A 22,059-nucleotide genomic window follows, 5' to 3' on the forward strand; every position below is an offset into this window, starting at 1 on the left:
AAAAATCCTCCCACTTTTCTGGATGAAATTCTGACCATACGCTCTGATTCATATGCTCATGTGAACCTACGGTTGGTGTGCCTTGCCATGTAGTGGCGCTATTTTGCGGTTGCATCCCACTACGACATGCAGCTTTACCGCATATTGCCAGAATTTTGATATTGATTAATGGACAAGTGTTTATACAGATAACAGGAGTTTGTGCGTGGAATAACAAGGGGCTGCAGTGCTAAACCAGGATTATTGCCACAGTGATGGCATTTCTTAATGATAAGTCAATACGTTGAGATGGCAATGACCGTCTAAGGATGCCTAAACAGTATTGCTAGGGCTTTTTTATGCTCATTTTGAAGTGGCTGAAAATATCTATTATCTGAAGTATCTAACGTGTATACTGGGACGTGACATATAATGCAGCTTGTTGCCTTTGAGAAATGCAGTACTTTGCTTTGTAAGTGGTAGTGTTGTGCTGTCAGGAATGTCTGACCCGCTGTATGTTTACTTTAACATTGTGGTTCAAAAGGTTTCTTGACCTTGTCACCAAACACAGATGTACAGGTCCTGAAATCAGCTGGATTAGATCTCAGGGACTGAAGTCATTGATGCAATGTGTAGTAGTTTTACGATCCAAAAGGCTGTGAATACCCTTGAAAGGGGTTGTCTGATCAGATGTTGGGCCCAGTTCATAGTAAAATATGTGTTTTTGTTTTGTACAAGTTCATTTTCTCTTGTGTTCATCAATTTCTCTTTATGGAGAGGAAGGCACTGGACATGTAATGAACAAGCTTGTAAATGATCAAGAGTATCGCTCTCTCATTGGCTTCAATGGGAGTGCAGGCGGCCTAGTGTGATAGACTGAAATCCCGGGGAAATAAGTAGCTGTATTGGGAGAGCGGGTCCTTAGAGGGTCCCTAGCGGGTCTCCCACTGCTGCTGATACCACATGTGAGCGTTTTCACCTATTCAGAATTAACTGTGAACTGACTTCACAAAAGTCTGCATGACTATGTTACAATACTCTAAAAAGAAGAATGAGCCATCTTCTCGTTATGTTTTTTTTAGCCTTTAGCCAGAAAAAGCTTAGTTCTAGCATTGCACTGATGTGACTGGTGTCAGGTATCTTCTGTCTGGGGAGAAGAATGATAATCGGTTGTAATTGAGGATTGCCTGTATGTTTAATCTTCCCAATTTGTTTCAAATTAATTTATGGATTTCATTTTTTTTGTTCATTGTTGTTGGGTTATATTTTTCCTAGAATTATTTACTGACTAAAGAAAATGAAGACTATGTAGAGTGCTTGTGCAATGAAATGGCAAAACCTAACCACTGCTGTTAGCAATTGCTAAGCCTACATTTCACGGTGTCCTATGCCAGGCAGCTTGTAGGTGTCACCTAGACAAATCTTGCCATTTGGGCAGTTGCTATCAGAAAAAAACACTTTTGCCTTTAGCTCCTTTTCCTTCTTGCCCTGAAGTCTTTGTGATTTTTCTTATAAAACGAGTAGTACGTCGTAAATCATTTAGTATGTGTGCTTCATGTCCTGTTGTATAATAAGCTGGTGTTTCCCATAAAAGCTCCTCTTCATAAAACAGATTACATCAGTAGTGTGCCACTCCCATGGATTACACCATTGACATCATGGTAAAGGGGACTCTGAGAACATTCTGTCTTTTTGTAAATGCTCATCCTTCCACCTTGTGCATGAGGCTGGCTCTTCTGTCATTGTCATATATGTGCGTGTGGAGCTGGATCACATTAGGTTCGCTCTTGTCGAGACAAATTCTAGGCTAGAGAATGTCCCCATCCATCTATGGATACAATATGTAGTTAGAGCACTGGGATGTGGCATGAATTAAGCGGTGTATGGTATTGGCTGCATGTATAAAATCCAGTTTAGTCTATACATTGATACACCGAACAGACACAAATAGACCCTGCTTGTGGAGACTACAGAATCTAATGTAATCTGACTATCCCACACATGTATGGCTTGTGCACACATTGAGTATTTGCAATGTTGTTTCATGCGTTAAAAAAAAAAGTCAACTTTAATATTTTTTGCAGTGTTTTTTACCCATTCTAATGCATGCATAAAAACACATCCAAAACTGAGGCCCCATAGTGGTCGCTTCGTCTACGCCACTGGTTGACAGGTTTGCCTGTCCTATTTTCAATGTGTGTTTTTTCTTTGCACTATATTTGTCAAATAGTTCCTTGTGTCCAAGTATTCATCTAAAAAACATTGGCCGAATTCAGACATCTATGTAACATGGTTCTTATACGGACTGTGATGTCTGAACTGAACAGCCTCATATATGCCCAGTAAGCTGTTGACTTCAGGTCAGTAGTGATGAGCGCAAGTTCATCGTTGGCCAAGGGTGCTCAGATATGTACAAGGTATCGCGGTGCTCGAATTTTATGTTTGAGTCCCCACGGCGGCATGTTTCGCGGCTGTTAGACTGTTACTGTTTGTGCATACCTAGGCCAACTCGAGAAATGAGCACTTGCGCTCATCACTACTGACCTGGAGTCAACAGCTTACTACAGGTCAGGAGGCCCGCAAGTTATTCAGACATTGCAGGTTGTACTTGGACTGTATTTCACAGGCATCTGAATTCAGCCTTACAAGAAGCTTAGAAGTTCTTAAATTAGACCTAAAATATGAGCTTTAATAGAGATGCAGGTTTTTTTGTTTCATTCCATCGTCTGTGGTCTTACTGAACACAAATGATGCTTAAAGGGGCTGTCTTGTCTTCTGACAAGTCTGCAGTCATATAGAGTGACTGAAGACTCCTGAATCCTGACCCCCGTGTGGTGTGCACAATGTTAGGACTCACCAGTGAGAGTGGGCAGTCACATGGCCACAAGTATACGATTTGCATACATGCTGTCCCGTACCGACAACACATGCGCAGCTTCTCTTAATTCATTTGTATTGAGAGAAGTCAGAGACGTCTAGTCGTAATGTGACCGGATATATGCAATTCACATCTCCATTATAGGTTGCCTCTTTGTCACCCCACCACACAATCACGTCCAGCATTGTCTTCTGTGGCAGACATGCAAATTTACTAGAGAATGTAGGAAGGTTTTTTTTTCTTTAATAAACCAGATAGCAAGTGACAAAGATCGAAAAACCTTGTTGCCATTTGAAAATTCTTGGGTCACATTAGTAAGTATAAAACTTTGCATGAAGAGTAAAATAGTACTGTTAGGTGATATTGTGATCTCTGTACAATTACGGTATTTCTTATGGAGTCTAAACACATTTAAGACTCTGTTCCCACCATAAGTTTCTGACACTGCTTATTTTCACTGCACAAAAAAGTCTTGCAAGTCCAGCAATGTGGATGGGATGTTTAGATATCTCATGTTGTTTTTTCATGTTCATAAACTGACCTGCAGTGTGTTTTTGAAATTCGCATTTGCAGGTACTCTTAGGTTTTATGTGCAGATCTTCCTCATAGAATTTCATTAGATGAGCGAAAGTTTTCTCAAAGCCAAATATCAGGAACTATCAAAAACAAAGCAGCTTTATTTAAAGTATGACATGCCAAAAAGAACAAAAAAAGTGTCAAAAACGCACTAAAAAAGTACAGTGAAAAAAATGCTAGTATCTTAATTTAGCTAATTGCTGCAGAAATGGTGCAGAAAATCTACAACATCAAACACCCAACAGATACTTTGTGGGAACCTAGCCTAAAATCTGCAACCCAGCGACATGGACTCGCCAATCCCCTACCTTGCTTGTCCTTTCCGGTTTTCTTTACAGATTCCTTGAAATATTTTTGGGTTCAAATGTTGGATTATTATCTACAGTACTTATTCATTACTGGAACTACTGTATTGAACACATTCAAGCATCACACAAGCATTGTATCTGCATTACTGTACATACAGATGATACCTTCTCCCTTGCACAGACTTATCGCCTGAGTGCATGCAACTCTTACTAATGTGTGTAATATATATATATATATATATATATATATATATATATATAATATATATATATATATATTATATATATATATATGAAAAAGCTTGGGCACCCCTATTAATCTTGAGCTTAATGTTTTATAAAAATTGGTGTTTTTGCAACAGCTATTTCAGTTTGATATATGTAATAACTGTTGGACACAGTAATGTTTCTGCCTTGAAATGAAGTTTATTGTACTAACAGAAAATGTGCAGTCTGCATTCAAACAAAATTTGACAGGTGCATAAGTATGGGCACCCTTATCATTTTCTTGTTTTAAATACTCCTACCTACTTTTTACTGACTTACTAAAGCCCTTTTTTTGGTTTTGTAACCTCATTGAGCTTTGAACTTCATAGCCAGGTGTATGCAATCATGAGAAAAGCTACTTAAAGTGGCCACTTGCAAGTTGTTCTCCTGTTTGAATCTCCTCTGAAGAGTAGCATCATGGGCTCCTCAAAACAGCTGTCAAATGATCTGAAAACAAAGATTATTCAACATAGTTGTTCAGGGGAAGGATACAAAAAGCTGTCTCAGAGATTTAACCTGTCAGTTTGCACTGTGAGGAACATAGTAAGGAAATGGAATAATACAGGGACAGTTCTTGTTAAGGCCAGAAGTGGCAGGCCAAGAAAAACATCAGAAAGGCAGAGAAGAAGAATGGTGAGATCAGTCAAGGACAATCCTCAGACCACCTCCAGAGAGCTGCAGCATCAACTTGCTGCAGATTGTGTCCACTGTGCATCGGTCAACTATACAGCGCACTTTGCACAAGGAGAAGCTGTATGGGAGAGTGATGCGAAAGAAGCCATTTCTGCAAGCACGCCACAAACAGTGTCGGCTGAGGTATGCAAAAGCACATTTGGAGAAGCCAATTTCTTTGTGGAAGAAGGTCCTGTGGACTGATGAAACCAAGATTGAGTTGTTTGGTCATACAAAAAGGCGTTATGCATGGCGGCAAAAAAACACAGCATTCCAAGAAAAACATTTGCTACCCACAGTAAAATTTGGTGGAGGTTCCATCATGCTTTGGGGCTGTGTGGCCAATGCCGGCATAGGGAATCTTGTTAAAGTTGAGGGACGCATGGATTCCACTCAGTATCAGCAGATTCTTGACAATAATGTTCAAGAATCAGTGACAAAGTTGAAGTTACGCAGGGGATGGATCTTTCAGCAAGACAATGATCCAAAACACCGCACAAAATCTACTCAGGCATTCATGCAGAGGAACAGTTACAATGTTCTGGAATGGCCATCCCAGTCCCCAGACCTGAATATCATTGAACATCTGTGGGATCATTTGAAGAGGGCTGTCCATGCTCGGCGACCATAAAACTTAACTGAACTGGAATTGTTTTGTAAAGAGGAATGGTCAAAAATACCTTCATCCAGGATCCAGGAACTCATTAAAAGCTACAGGAAGCGACTAGAGGCTGTTATTTTTGCAAAAGGAGGATCTACTAAATATTAATGTCACTTTTCTGGTGAGGTGCCCATACTTATGCACCTGTCAAATTTTGTTTGAATGCAGATTGCACACTTTCTGTTGGTACAATAAACCTCATTTCAAGGCAGAAACATTACTGTGTCCAACAGTTATTACATATATCAAACTGAAATAGCTGTTGCAAAAACACCAATTTTTATAAAACATTAAGCTTAAGATTAATAGGGGTGCCCAAACTTTTTCATATAACTGTGTGTGTGTGTGTGTGTGTGTATATATATATATATATATATATATATATATATATATATATATAATAATATGATCTCTCTGTAATCGTAGCCTACAGCAGTCAGAGGTGTTATTGCCAGTGCTTCTCAAACTGTGATGATGGACCCACTGATTGCTGGGGAAGCAGATTTCATAGAAGAGATTGAGTTGCACAATTCATTCTTTCTGCAGCAGTTTAGAGTAGCAACATACCGGTAACTGACTTATTTTATACTCATTTTGATGATATTCTGCATTTGGGTGTGTGCACACGTTTCTGCATCTCTTGGCAGGAAAAACGCTGTATAAGGCTATGTGCCTACGATGCAGAAATGCTCCGAATTTTTCCTGAGCGTTTCTGCATCTCCCTGGCAGAAAAAAAAACGCATGCGGATTGTACATGCGTTTTTTCAGCCAGGGACAAGCGTTTGTCACGCGTTTTGCACATGCGATTTCGCATGCGGGTTATCAAGCGCCTTCCAAGCGATTTTAGCATCACTTGGAAAAGTGCTTGACACACTGTATAAATCCATGTAACCGGCATGGATTTATATAGTGTGACCAAGTTAATAGTTAAAAAAAAGAATAAAATGGTAAAAAAATTTTAAAAAAATTATACTCGCCTTCCGATGGCCCCCGGTCTCCTTCTTTGGTCTTCCCGGTGTCTCGCGGTGGCGTAAAAGGACCTTCCATTACGTCATTTAGTCATCTGACAGGTCACGCGACCACCGATGTCAGCGGTCGCGTGACCTGTCAAATGACTAAGTGACGTCATGGAAGGTCCTTTTACGCCACCGGGGAGCCTGGACGCACTGTACAGGAGACCGGGGGCCATCAGAAGGTAGTTATAATGTGTTTTTTTTTTTTTTTTTTTTTAAATTCTTTTTTTTTTTTTTTACAGGTACTATGGTACCTGGGTCTGGATGAGAGTCTCCTCTTCTCTAGACCCGGGTACCATCCGCACAGTGAATCGCTTAATATCCGCATGTAGTCATGCGGATATTAAGTGATTCAATGCAAGTCAATGGCGGCAATTACGCTGCGTGTCCGCAAAATTAATGGACGTGCTGCGGATTTTTCGCAATGATAATCCGCAGCGGAAATTTCCGCAGCATATTCACAGCACATGCGGATTATCATTGGGGAACATTGCAGACCAAGCGTTTTTTAAGCGTTTTCGCGGCGGAATTTTTTTTTTTTTGGTGTTTTTTGGTGCAGCTTTCACCCATATTTCCCAGGTACATGAGACTTCAGGAATCTCATTCGCTTTGCTGAATGATTTCAGCATGGTAGATTTTGACACAAATCTACAGTGTGTGCACAGGCCTTTAAGGAGGCAAGAAAAAAAATTAAAGATATTTCTGATTTTAGTATGGACTTAATAATAAACTAGTAAATGTTATTTTTTGCTTGTTTTTTTTTAGAACATAATCTATATATTGATTTTATTTCAGTGTCTTGCATGGCTTCTCTATAATTGTATAAAAATGTTTAGGTGTATCTCAAGTGGTAACTATACTGCAGTAGTTTTGATATTTACCGTATTTCCCTTTTAAAGCCTGATGTGATTTCAAGGGAAATTGTCACCAGCTTCGTGCTGTGCGACTGCGGCCAGTTAAAGCATAGTTTGAAAGGCCATCCGGGGCCCATCGCTTGGAGCAGGGCAGGTAGAAGCTGGGCTGCCTCCTCAGTTGTGCAGCCAGGCTTGGATTCATGCTGCCCATGGTTGGGGCAGCACAAGTCTAGTGACATGTTTCCTTTTAAATGAGAGAATTTTGAAGGACTTAATGAAAGGTTTCTTTGTAATTTTAAAACTTGGCCTTTTTGTGTGTTTTTTCTTTTTTTTTTCCACCCTCTGTATAGTGGCATAAGAGATGTAGAAATAACATTTTAGTTTCCTGGTTCTGTAATACGACTGCTCCATATAATAACATTTAAAAGCAACTTCTACAAACATGATGGTTTTGGACATGGAGCTAAATAGAAAATGTGATTTGATGTCAAGTCCTTTTAAATTACTTTCTAACAGTCGTTCTGCAAGGACACGAAGTATTCCCACCTCATACACTTATGTCATGTGGGCTGCATAGTATTTGTCTATTTTTGCAACTTATGTAAATGTTAATAGAGAAAAGCACTTTTCTTAATTGTTTTACCACTGAGACTGAACTAATAAGTTACTTATAGCCTTTAAATATGCCATAAATGTCTGAGATGGCAATACCCCTTTAAAATACAAATATGAAATATTTAATATTTTACCTATTGCAGATAAAACCCTGCACTTTACAAGGACACAATTTGATAGGCTGGACTGAGAAATAGTGGAACCATTTTGAGTGATGTAGACCACAATAAGAACTTCCTCAGGTATTGTAGATGAGCTACAACATTCACACTGTGGTCTGACGTCTTGATTTGGTGCTCCTTCACAGCCGGGCGATCTGGACAGTGTGCACTTCCTTGGCCTGAACTGAATGCTGGCATCCTGGGCACCTCGTGCTCTTACTAGTCATGACATTGTGGGTCCTGGTAATTACAAGGATGCCGGCATTCGAGTTCTGACCGCTGAAGTTCACGCTGTCCTAGTGGTCTGGCTGCTACAGACTACCAAAATGCATGTCTGACTAGGGTAGTGCAAATCTTTTAGCTCCTCTCCATTAGAATATTTTTTTCTTTTTAGGTATCTATGGGGAAAATCCACACATGAAACTCTGTGAACTCGCCAGAGAAATCGACATGTTGCGAATTTGAAACTCGCACCGCAGGTCATTTTATGCTGCGTAAAAAAAGACAGTGGGCATGAGATGTCTATAAATGTGTCCACCCCTGTGTCAGGCTCTGTGGCTGGCTGTATTCGTCCTCTAGCTTTCTGCTTTCATATGTTCGAAAAACTCCTTAGTAGCTTCATATTCCTATAGTGTACTTTCTATAATCTTCCCGTATGTATCAATCTATTGAATTGTCCATGCTGTAGTTTTCGCATTTTCTGACCCTTTTATCCGATACCTCTGTTATGTAATTATGTGACCATTCTCTCTTCTGGTTGATGTGTGAGGACCCTCTTATTCTTACTAATCACATTGCACACCCTTCCACACACTAAATACAAGTGTACAGCTGTAGAAGCCAAAGCCTGCAAACCTCTTGGAGGCTTACAAAGAACAGTAGCTGTGCATGGATTATATCATGGTAATAACTACTTAGCTCATGGAACGAATGGTGGATTTTCTGACTTTGCTCAGGCGCTTCATTTCACCAACGCTGCAGGCTGCAGTAGCCTAAGTAGGCTATAATGCCAAAATAAAGGCCAGGCCACAATTAGCTTCAATAAGAGGAAGATCCTGAGAGCGCTGCCCTGTGCTAAATATTCTGGATTTCCCTCTGCTGCAAATACTGTAGTAGTCTTGTAAATGATGAGAGAAATGGGCTGTCAGCTCTCAAGAAGTTAGTAGAAATACAGCTTTATTATTCTGGAGGCCCAGTGTCCACCATCCCTGCAGCTCATCCTCCTGTGCTGATAATTATGTGCTCTTCCAGGTATATATAGCAGGTTTATATAGGCTTGTAGTTTCAGTTATTCTGATTTCTGGCTAAAAATACACTTAGTGTTAGTGTGTGCAGGCAGGTTGTGTTTTTTTTTTTTTTTTTATCCCTCTACTTGCATTTCTCTTGTGATGAGTTTTGGGTTGGAGATCCTGCTGGCAGTTCTGTAATCCGTTTCAGTGCGGATTAGTTATAATGTTTTTCTATCCTGTCTTTGTTAATTTGCTAGTCTGTGCTCAATACCATATGGAGGAGCCAGAACAATGAAATTATTTTCCCTATTTTTCCATGGCTTTGTTTATTGCATCAAGCATAGATTGAACCTGTATATTTGTTATATATCTAAACTCTGCTTATCTGTGTAGCCCCCCCCTCCCAAAGCTGCTATTCTCTAGCAAAAGGAACGTGAGATATATATATGCATTTTTTATATATATATATATATATTATACATACACACACACACTATACTGGTTTTATCTATTTTCAATACGTGCTGTTTGTATTTAGAGGGCACCACCCTCATGTGCTTTACTGATTGATGCTTTTAGTGATAGTTACAGACATAAATGAGAGAAATATTTGCTCATATTACACCGTCAATAATCAATTCCAAGGGTAAGTGCATACACGTTGTGTTTTTTTCTGCACCAAAATCTGCACGAAATCTGCTGATAACTTTTCTCTGGCAGGAGATTAGCTGCGTCAAAAACGCGGGTTTAGCTGCATTTTTTTGTTGCGTTTTTGCAGCGTTTTTTTCACTGTCCTTCTGTCTCTATTTAGTAATGCACATAAAGTTCTGTGAAAAAAACACTCCCATTCTATTTTGCCATCAAAAACGCTGCAAATATGCAGCAAAATACGCAGGTGCGTTTTTGCTGCGCATTTGTAGCGTTTTTTCATCCCGCCCCTCCCCCCCTATTATTTGTCATGTCACTTCTTTCAGCGTTTTTCTAATCACTGAAAATACGCAGCAAACAAAAAAGCGACGTGGGAACAGTGAATTCTGGTTTCTCATACACTTTGCTGGTACTGCCAGATGCAGATGAAAATTTACATAAAAATCTGCTGCAGATACGCAGCAAAACACAACATGTGTGTGCACATACCCTAAAATTGTATTTTGGGTCTTGTCATTATGGAGATTTTTCTCTTATAATGGTGGTCTTGTTTTATAAGCTTTTTTTTTTTTTTTTTTAAATTTATATTTTTCTTTGTCATTAAAGCACACCTGTCAGCAGGATTTTGCTCAGTAAACTTCAGTACACTACATACACTGTCAGGTGGGTGACATTACAGTGATTAAAATGATACCTTGGTTGATGAAATCCGTCCTGTGGTTCTTTTGTAATCTTTACTTTCAGTTTTGAGATAATGATATGCTCGTGCTTCAGTGCGGCCTGTGGGGAGCGCTCTATCTAGTGCTCTGCTTACATATTCATCTGTGTGCTTTTATGACAGCTCACTGTGCCTTCACTGACCTGCCTCCTATTTTACCTAGCCCCGCACTCCTAGATGCATTATGTAAAATAGGAGGCAGGTCAGTGAAGGATCAGTGAGCTGTCATAAGAGCATACAGATGAATATGTAAGCGGAGCACCAGATAAAGCGCTCCCTACAGGTCTCCCTGAAGCATGGGCATTTCATTATCTCAAAACTGAAAGTAAAGATTACACAAGAACCACAGGACGGATTTCATCATCCAAGGTATCATTTTAATCAGTGTAATGTCGCCCACCTGACAGTGTATTTAGTTTACTGAGCACAAACCTGCTGACAGGTGCGCTTTTAAGGGCTTTGTAGATGATCATTTTTCTTATAACTCATTGGAGCTTGTAGGGTGGGCACAAACTTAGATAGCTGACAGCAAAACGGCTATTCCTTCTGACTCTCCTCTCCACACACCTGCACTCTAAGCTTGGCTGAGCGTGCATGTATGTCCTCAAAGGGGAAAGAGTAAAAACTTACTGCCAGACACCTCTGATGGCATGGTATGGGTAGTTTTACGTACATTTACAGTCATGGCAAAAGTATTGGCACCCTTGAAATTGTTCCAGAGATTGAAGTATTTCTCCAAGAAAATTATTGCAATTGCACATTTTTTTATGCACATGTCCTTCGTGTGTAATAACAACAGAGAAAGGAAAATTGGACACAATTTCACACACCCTCAAAAATGGGCCGGACAAAATTGTTGGCACTTTCAACATAATATTTGGTTGCTCACCGTTTGGAATAAATAACTGCTATCAATCGCTTTCTATAACCTTCAACCAGCTTCTTACACCCCTCATCTGGAATTTTGGACCACTCTTTTGCAAACTGCTCCAAGTCTCTTATATATGAAGGGCGCCTTCTCCCAACAGCAATTTTAAGATCTCTCCACAGGTGTTCAATGGGATTTAGATTAGGACCCATTGCTGGCCACTTCAGAACTCTCCAGCGCTTTGTTTCCATCCATTTCTGGGTGGTACTTGAAGTATGTTTGGGGTCATTGTCCTGCTGGAAGACCCATGACCTAGGACGCAAACCCAGCTTTCTGACACTGGACATTACATTGCAACCCAAAATCCTTTGGTAATCTTCAGATTTCATGATGCCTTGCACACAGTTAAGGCACCCAGTGCCAGAGGCAGGAAAATAACCCCAAAACATCTTTGAACCTCCCCCATATTTGACTGTAGGTACTGTGTTCTTTTCTTTGTAGGCCTCAATCCATTTTTGGTGACCAGTAGAATGATGTGCTTTACAACAAAAAAGCTCTATCTTGGTCTCATCTGTCCACAAGATACTTTCCCAGAAGGATTTTGGCTTATTGCAGTCTAGCTTTTATATGTCTCTGTGTCAGCAGTGGGGTCCTCCTGGGTCTTCTGCCATAGCGTTTCATTTAATTTAAATGTCGATGGATAGTTCACGCTAACACTGATGCACCCTGAGGCTGCAGGACAGCTTGAGTTTCTTTGGAACTTGATTGGGCTTCTTATCCACCATCCGGACTATCCTGCATTGCAACCTTTCATCAATTTTTTTCTGCCGTCCAGGGAGATTGGCTGCAGTGTCATAGATTGTAAACTTATTGATTATGTTGCACACCATGGACAAAGGAACGTCAAGATGGACTTGTAACCTTGAGATTGTTGCTTAATGTGGCGCACACATGCACAATGCAAAGATTGAGTTAAAGGGGTATTCTCATCTCCACGATCCTCTCCCCTTATGTAGTAGGTCTAATAATAATGTTAGCAAATACCTCCAATTAGAAATGTAGAATAGTTTTTCTGAGTCGCTACGTCTTTCCTTATGTTCAGGCATTGCAGGACCATGCTAATATGCTAATATTATACCTACTACATATTGGGATAGGATCTTCGAGATGGGAATGTGTTCTGCATACCCCCGGCCAGTCGGCGCCGCCTCACTCCATACACTTTTATGGAGAGCGAGGCCACGCCCACTGGCATGTGTAACACATACATACCCTCCGTTACTGGGTCTGAAACCAGCAAATCCCTGCAGTGCAGGCACTGTGCGCTGGGGGGATTCATAAGTCTGCAGTCACACAGAGTGACTGCAGACTTAACACTTTTGACCGGACAACCCCTTTAACCTCTCCCCATTTTTATCTAGTTTCAGATGTGATTTTCATATTTTACCCACAATTTTGAAAAGGTACCAACAATTTTGTCTGCCCATTTTTGGGGTTTTGCTTGAAATTATGTCCAATTTGCTTTTTTTCTCTTATTTGTTTTTGTTTTTCCAATACTCACAAAGGAAATAAGCATGTGTATAGCAAAACCTGTGTAATTGCAATAATTTTCTTGGAAAAATGCTTTATTTTCTGGAACAACTTCAAGGGTGCCAACACTTTTGGCCATGACTGTAAATGTACGAGGGGCGTTCATTAAAGATTTCCCCTGACCCACTTCTATTTATCACAGGACGCTGTTTTGTAACAATTTCAAGGGTGCCAACACTTAATCTCGGAAAAATAGGATTTGGCCAGAAGCCACAACATAGGTTTTCAGTATAATGGTGCAGACAGTCCTTCTGGACTTTGTTCAGCCGACGTTTTGGCAGTGTCCGTGTTTAGGCGGACACCAAAGTGTGGTCTACCACGCAGTGCTCCTCGTGAGAAAAAGGAACAGTCTTTTCCCAACATAACCTATCCTTTTATTGCCCAATATCCATCTTTAGAGGAAAGTCGAGGCAATCCCATACACCTTATATTATTGGCAAGGCCAGCCGAAATTGACAGGTTCTGCTAACTCTTCTTATATGTATTGCCATCTGTATTTGTGTGATATATAATTACCCTCTACAGATCTACATACATCCATACATATATTGATCTATCTTGTAAAATGTCCTGATTCCAAAAGATGCATTGGCTTGGATTTTTGACTTCTGGGGGGGAAGCAAAGCTGTGACTACGGTAGTATCGAAGTGCCCTCCTCTGATGTCTGTTGGGCGTGACAGCAATGCTAGCTACTCTAGGGCTGTAGTAATCTGCAAGTTACATATAAGGGCTTATTTAGACTGACATTTTCTATATACAAGTTGAATCCACGATTTTCATGGCTAAAACTTATTATAGTCTCTGGGGCTGTTCACATGTCTGTGTATTTTTGCAGACCTAGTGATCAGCATAAGATCACAGAGAGATGTCTGATTTTGACCCAAGTCACTTATCACTCTCTGATGCCCTCCATTAGCTGTCTGGTTTTTTTTGTTTTGTTTTTTTTATGGACTGTTTGATTGAAAAAAAAATTAATGTTTCTCAGCCTTTTCAGATCATAGAAAATCTGATGAAACTCTGACCAAACTATGATGGTGATAACTGACACACTGACCAAACCCTGAAGACATGATACAGATTTGGAAAAAAAAAACGCTTTGGTTCAAATCTGCAAGGGAAAAAAAAAAGCAGCGTGTGCGAGAGATTTCAGAAACCATTCACTTTGCTGGCACTGTAAAACTGTGTTTTTCCCATTCAAAAGGCGCAGTGTTTTTTCTATCTTTCTATCTTTCTATCTTTCTATCTTTCTATCTTTCTATCTCATTAATTGTCCTTTTCTTTTTAAATGACTTATCAAGATCATTGTAAATGCCAAGAAATGTGATTTGGATCCTCCCAGTACAGTGAGCAGGAGCAGATGGCCATCATGGCCTGTTGTCTAAAGGCCATAGGTTTTGTTTCATCTTCTGCTGGAGATTGCAGATCCCAACATTCTCACAGTAATCAGTCTTTGCTTGTAAAATTCACTGATTATAACTTTGCACAAATTGTAAATCAAAATTGGAATTTCACTTATGCACAAGTGTTTTATGACTAGAATTATATCCCTTTCTTTCCTATCTCTTACTTGAATTTTTTTTTCTTTTCTCAAACACTCGGCTTGATAGGACAAAGCAAAGGTTAAAAACGTGAAACCTCCAAAAAGACCATTTTAAATGAACGGAGTGTTTGTTGCCTTTTTTACACTTTAAAAACACAAAATTTGAGCTTGGTTTAAAATGGTATACATGCAGCACATAAATACATGTTTCACAATCCAGCTTGTAAGGCTAGTATGCATGTGGACGTATCATACTTGGTAATGGCAGGAAGCCAAGTGTAATATAAGGTGAATCCTGTTCTCATATACTGTGCTTGTGTAGTCTCTTCACAATTGACTAGAAATGTTCCATTTGCTTGTGCGATTAAATAATTGATCATGCTATGATAATGCTTCCTATTGTGGTTTTATTTGGTGAAGCTGAACCGTACAGTTTGGTTTGGAAGCCAGACTGTGTGTGTACACATATATGTTTGTGTAAAATGTGTGTATATTTATTAGAGGTATACATTTAGACTCGGTTACTGGGGTGCATTTGGAACCTGGTTTTGCTCAATATATTTTTTCTCCTATTTCTTTATGGATATTTCTATGTAGCTCCCAGGAATACATTCCCTGTAAGTCTTTTGACTCCATAGCTCTTTAGTGCTTCTTGGTCTGTGGCAGCTGCATCTCCCCCCTCCAGGGGATTTACTGCTGAAAAGCAATAATTATATGGCGTCCAATCAATTGTAAAACTTATGGATGTCATTTAGTTATTTTTAACTATGTACAAGCAAAATGAGTCTTAAACTCAAGGTGAATATACTGTAGACATGCAGTTGGAGAGGTGCTCTTTCCATCAACCCTCCAGAATTTAATAAAAGAAATGAACAACTGCGGCTTGTCACAGATATGCCGAGCATTTTATGTCCCTGGATCTGTTTATAACTGCATGAGATGTCTTGATGCTTTAAATATATATGGCATGCATAGCCCCCAGAATGTAAACTGAGCCGTATGGTGGAGCTTGCCACCACAGGCTAGCACGGTGCGTATGAGCCTACTCGGAGCATGGTGGCCGCTGGATATGATCTACAGCTGTTATCTGCCTTTACCTGCAGCGATCAGAGATGGGGAGTTACTGACGTGATCAGATCTAAAAGTTAAGTGGCTTACCAAAAAGGACATAATTAAAATAAACCCCACAGAAAGTCAGCCATATTTACCATCACCAGGTCACAATACTAATGATTACAGGCAGCAGCAGCCCCACTATAAAGCCGGGGGCAGCACAGGTGCAAAATACTGATGGGACACCCACTCACACCGACCAATTCATGGAGGGAGTGGTTGTCTAGTGTTCTAAATGTACACAGATAAGGTTTGTATAGGGCACTTGTATGTGCGTAGTTCAGTATCTGGCTTACAGTGTATTAGTGATGCCCATACTATTAGATCACGCGAACTGCCCAGCACTATGTACGTGCACCCCACAAGAACACACCCCAAATTTCCCAGGCAACCTTTAAAGGGCTTGCCTGTATACTGCATAAAAAATGAAAAAATAAAAGTGCAATAAAAAGATGAAAAGGATGTAAAATGAGGTTTTGGCCAATTATTATGGACAAAATACCGAAGCTCGCAACCCACACCAAAGGTCTGCATTGTCTAGCGGATCTTTACACTAAAATTAAAATCAACTCACTGAAAGACTTTTTTTTTTTTTTAATTCTATCACAAAAAAGGCAGAAAAAGTTCCCAACACTAGATCACAGTACTAATTGCTACAAGTACACTGCAGGCTGCAGCAGGCCCCTATGATGGAGGCAGCACAGGTGTATATGCAGATGAAACACCTACCATTAATGGATGGGCTGCTTCCGCCTTAATCATGGGGCTCCTGCGTCCTGTAGTGCATTATTATTGTGAAGAAGAACATGTACATTCTTCAGATGTTTTCTGCTCGGAGGAGTCTCAGTACTTGCAATGCAGTTCGATAAGGATCCCCAGTTTTTTATTGCTCTTTTGCTGCATATAACAATTCAGTTTTGTTCATAGAAAAAAAAACAAAAAAAAAAAAACTGAAAATCTCTCTGGCCACTTCCCCAATTAAAAAAAAAAAAAAAAAAAATTCCCCAAAACATTGCTGGCGGAAAAAAAACCGTCTGGAAGCAATAACAAATGCTAGCAAAAGATGCTTCACGTTTACCAATTCAAGGGAAGAGGGGAAATCTCCTGCTTGATCAGATGGCATTTTTGACCCCTGGTAAAACATGCAGTGTGAACATACCCTAGAGGTGAGTGTCTTCACTTGTCTGTTGTGTGTGAGGCTGCCACGCACCTCCATATCCAAGTAGATGATGCCCACCAAAATTGCAGTGTGTGTGTGTGTGTGTGTGTGTGTGTGTGTGTGTGTGTGTTGCTTTGTAATTTAGGTATATTACTTCACTCTTTAAACTGCTTTTATACATTACTAAAAGTGAAATGTTGCCACAAAGTTTTGATTTTTATAGATTTGTAATCCACTGATGTTTTGCTTTATTTCAGCTTCAATAGAGAATTTCTTGCCGTCCCACCATGGCAGCAGGTCCAGTTTCTTAGTGTGGAAATGGACGGAGACAATCAGTACTTCAATTCAAGGTCAGTTTACATAGCTCCCAGCATAGCAGCGATAGCAAATGCTTCCAGTAACTGTAGATTTGATAGAAATGGAGCAGCTATTTTTGTTATGGCACAGACCTTTTCTTTATTTATGTATCTAGGCATTTGTTAGTATGTCAGGCTTGGGCAAATCTTAGCGGCATGTCAATACTGCAGAAATTTGATGCTGGTAAAATATATTTTCAATACTTTGTATTTTTTTTATGAAATTTAATAATTACTGGTCATTACCATCACCTGCTGTGGGGAGCTGGGAGGCCCCCATAAACATTCAATGGTGGGCCATCTTGTAGAGTGCATCTGACACAACTCACTTTTGCAAAGAAAGGTTTGTAGCTCCAAGGAGGACATCATGTTAAGCCCTTTTAGGCTATGTTCACACACGTTGGGTTTTTCAGCGTATTTTGCTGCAGATTTTTATGCAAATTTTCAGCTGCATTTATCAATACCAGCAAAGTCTATGAGAAACCAGAATTCTCTCTTCACACATCTTGTGTTTTTTTTTTTTTTTTTTTTGCTGCGTATTTTGTGCCTTGGTTGGGTTTTTGGAAATGGAGCATGTCACTTCTTTCAGCGTTTTTTCACCCTTAGGAAGTAATGGGTGGTGAAAAAAACGCTGAAAAAACGCAGGTAAATTTTTTTTCAGCGTTTTTGATGGCAAAATAAAATGGGTGTTCTTTTTTTTTTCACAGAACTTAATGTACATGCATAAATAAAGTGTTACCAAATTTTACAAGACAAATTGCATATGCCATTAAGTAAATCTCTTAAAGGGTGTATCTAGGACTGTGCCAAAGCACTTACAGGCAGATGATTCCAACTTGCCTGCCTGTTGTGCACTGTGCCGTACTTCCCCGGCACAGGGGAATATCTGGCTTATACAGCTATTCTGGCATGAATTTTCAGAGTAAGTACACATACTTCGTCAGGTCTATTTAAAGGGAACCTGTCACCAGATTTGTCCCATGTGCGATAAGGCCACCACCTTTCAGCCCTGATATACAGCATTTTAATATGCTCTCTATATGCCCCTGATCCGACCTGCAAGACAAGAAAAATACCTTTTATTATACTCCCCTATGGGGCGGTCCAGTCTTATGAGCGTTGCTGTCTTGGTCTGCTGCCTCATCTCTTCTTGCCATGCCATCTTCCTTCTTGCTTCATGTGGGTGACATGTCCTACGTCATCCACACAGTGTCCCCGGCATCGCGCTCCTGCGCATGCACACTTATCCACCCTGTCGAGGGCAGAGCAAATACTGCTGTGTGCATACGCCAGGGCTCTGTGACCTTTCCCGGTGCATGCGCACTGCAGTACTTTCCTCTGCCCTTGACAGCGACACCCATCAGACCAGACTGCCCTGTAGGAGATTAATTCTTGTCTTGCAGGCCGGATTGGGGGCATATATACAGCATATTAGAGTGCTGTATATCAGGGCTGAAAGGTGGTGGTATTAGCTCACATGGGACAAACCTGGCAACAAGTTCCCTTTAAGGCTATGTTCACACATGTTGGGTTTTTCAGCGTTTTTGCTGCAGATTTTTATGCAAATTTTCTGCTTCATTTTGCAGTACCAGCAAAGTCTATTCGTATTTTGTGCCTTGGTTGGGTTTTTGGAAAATAAAGCTTGTCACTTCTTTCAGTGTCTTTTCAGCGTTTTTTCATCCATAGAAAGTAATGGTGAAAAAAAACTCATCAAAAACCCACCAACACTTGCATCAGCGTTTTTTCAGCATTTTTGATAGCAAAATAGAATGGGGATTCTTTTTTTTTTTTTTCCCAGAACTTTATGTACATGCATAAATAGAGACAGAAGGACAGTGAAAAAACGCACGACGCAGCTGATTTCCTGCCAGAGATCAGTTTTGCTGCAGATTTGTGATGTAAAAAAACCCCAACATGTGTGAACAAAGTCTAATAGTAAATTTCTAATAGTTAATGCTGTTTATATATTGTGAATATCTGGTGACAAATTCACTTTAACATGGGGTTGCCCCATAAACAGGCCATATGATAAATGTATGATTGCAGTGGGCACGGATCCAGAGAACAGGGGACTCGGTCCTGTGTGAATGAAGCATGAATGAGCATTTATGATTGCTGCACAGGGAAGTCTCTTTAGAATTTATACAAGTTAATAGAGCAGTGTTCACAAGCTTGGTAATGTTTCATTCACAAAGGGGAGTTTAGAATCTACATTCTGTAGATCACTTGGGATCTCGGCCGCTGATCCCATTGGAAACCATACAGTTATCATAATAAAAGGCAATGTCCCATGAAAACATTTATCTGTTAGAGCCACCATTTCAGCAGAAACACAATCTTCAGGATGGCGTGATGTCCAAATCAATTTTCTGACTCAAATTACTGATTATTTTAAAGGGAATTTGCCACTAGTTTTTTTCCACATATTAGAGTATAATATATGTAAATAAGATGTACGTTACTCTGTATAAAAATATGGTGCCAGGATAGGATATCGTACCACTCCATATACTCAGTGAAGAAAAAATCCGGCACTCGGAGTTGCAGGAAAAAAAAAATCAGATTTATTAGTAAAGCAATCCAAAAACAGTAACGTTTCGGTCTAAAGGACCTTCTTCAGATTGCATATGGTTCACTGCATGTAACAGCGCTGTGGGGAGCAGGGGTTCAATGCCCATAGGATTTGCACCCTATAATGTAGAGACTGGGACCCTGATTTCAGAGATATCACTTACTGGGCTACTTGCTGTAGTTTTGATAATCTCCTGCTGATAGTCACAGTTTTATCATTAGAGGACTAGTAAACCTGCTCATGTATAGTCCTCCCTATTCATGTACTCTGTGTAACCCACCCGATCACTGATTACACTGTGCATAGACAGAAAACTGCCTATGAGTGGTGTGGGCGAGGTTATACAGAGATCAGCACTCAGAGAGCAGGCAGCCAAGTAAGTGATACATCACTGAAATCAGGTTTTCTGTTCCTACTGCCCTCAGATGCGGTATCAAAAACCTGGTGACAGATTCCCTATAACAGTGTTGATATTCCTGGGTAACTCTTCTGTACCTGAAATGACAGGTGGTTGCGGCCTAATAGTTTGAGCTTTGCCCATGGTTTTGGTTAACTGGCCTGATGCTGACTGCAGGTTCGTGCTGTGAGGGCAGCAGACATAGACTACTTAAGATATTTTATTTGATCAAGTACATAACTTGCAGTTTATGTGATTCGTGGAAAGACCCCAAATTGTACATTTATGTAAATTTTATTTTTTCCAGGTTTTTTTTTTATCAGAAGTTTAACTTTTTTTATTGTATTTTTTTGTATTTACACTATAAATGAGATTTCCTTTCTCCCTCTGCGTGGGGAATACAGCCGTTTGCCTTCCCATTATGAAATGCAAATATCCATTTAAATGTTTCCATTTGCAAAATAACCTCTGCCCATTAGATTTCCGAACACTAGTTAGAAAACAACCTTGAATAGCAGGCCTTTTATGAAGGTACACTTCACTTTTATAAAAAGCTGTATTTTCTGTCGGCGTGGGATAATCTTTGGCACTGCATCATTTTATTTTAGTTTTTTTTTTTTTTTTTTTAATGCTGAGAGGCAAAAAAATATTTGAAGAAGTACATTATGCAAGTAAGCCATTTTCTCATGCACAGTATGCCAGTGCTTCCCGTGTTGTGGACACCACTCAGTTTTTGGTGTCTTTTGTGATTTTTATATAAATTTCCTTATACAGAAAATCTTCTTGTTGAAAACTTCAAGTTAATATCATGCTTGTTTTTCTTCTAGATACAGTTCGGTTTTGGAGCCTTTGATTTTTTTTTTTAGGGGGTCTTAAAGGGGTTTTCCACTACATAGACAACCTCCTCTTAAATGCAGTAGTGCCCCATGTAAAATATGCAAATAGTCTCTTCAGAGAGGAAGAGGGCTAGAACCACCTAGTGCCACCTATAGGAACTAGCAGTCATAAAAGTCAATAGTGACCCTTTAACGAGCCTTATCACATGACATAGGATGAAAGCCAAATCCAGAATCTCAATTTGTAGACACTGTTTCGGGGTACTGCCCCTTGTCAGTGCACAGTGTGAGATCTGGTTTGGCTGGGTGAGAGGCATCTGACCGGAATCCAAGGGGTAACGTTTCTCCTTGCGGAGAGTGACATGTTGAGTACCCCGAAACAGTGTCTACAAATTAAGATTCTGATTTTGGCTTTTATCCTAAGTCATGTGACTAGTTTCATTAGAGAGTCGATATTGACCTTTAGAATTGCTTCTTCCTATAGGTGACAACAGAGTTCTAGGCCTCTTCCTTTCTGAAGAGACAATTTGCATATTACCCAGAGGAGCATTGCGGCTTAAAAATGTCCTCACCTTGACATGCTTAACATGTCACTCTCTGCAAGGACAAAGGTTACCCCCTAGATCAATGTAAAATACGGCGGGGGGGTACTTTTCACTGAAATCTCCCAACACTGGAGCCACCAAGTCACAGCATGGGGGAGGCACAGGCCAGTGTTAGCTAAAGGCCCCGTCACACTAAGCGATGCAGCAGCGATCCCGACAACGATACGACCTGTCAGGGATCGTTGCTGCGTCGCTAATACATCGCTGGTGAGCTGTCAAACAGGCAGGCTCACCAGCGATCAGGGGAGCAGCGATATCGTGGAAAGAATCGTTCCACGATGTCCTGCTCCTGTTACCAGTCTGCTGCTTAAGCAGGAGCAGGCTGGTAACTATCGTAAACATCGGGTTACTAAGTGCGCGTGTGCCCCTAGTAACCCGCTGTTTACCATGGATACCACTCTGCTACGGTGCGCGGGAGCCTCCGCGCACCGTAGCAGAGTGGTA

General features: G+C 40.3%; 1 protein-coding gene across 5 annotated transcripts in view; it reads left to right on the top strand.

Annotated features, from left to right (window-relative positions):
- ZNF516 (zinc finger protein 516) overlaps positions 1 to 22,059 on the top strand; it is a 107,742-nt gene that overhangs the window by 19,085 nt on the left and 66,598 nt on the right. For all 5 annotated transcript variants that reach the window (XM_073678931.1, XM_073678929.1, XM_073678930.1 and 2 more), the window contains exon 2: positions 17,107 to 17,199. The gene's annotated coding sequence lies outside the window, so the exon portion shown is untranslated. The remainder of the gene's footprint in view (positions 1 to 17,106; positions 17,200 to 22,059) is intronic.

Source organism: Phyllobates terribilis, unplaced genomic scaffold (genome assembly GCF_046119375.1).
Source record: "Phyllobates terribilis strain yellow unplaced genomic scaffold, ASM4611937v1 Scaffold_4__5_contigs__length_816908805, whole genome shotgun sequence".
In the NCBI taxonomy this organism is placed as follows: Eukaryota; Metazoa; Chordata; class Amphibia; order Anura; family Dendrobatidae; genus Phyllobates; species Phyllobates terribilis.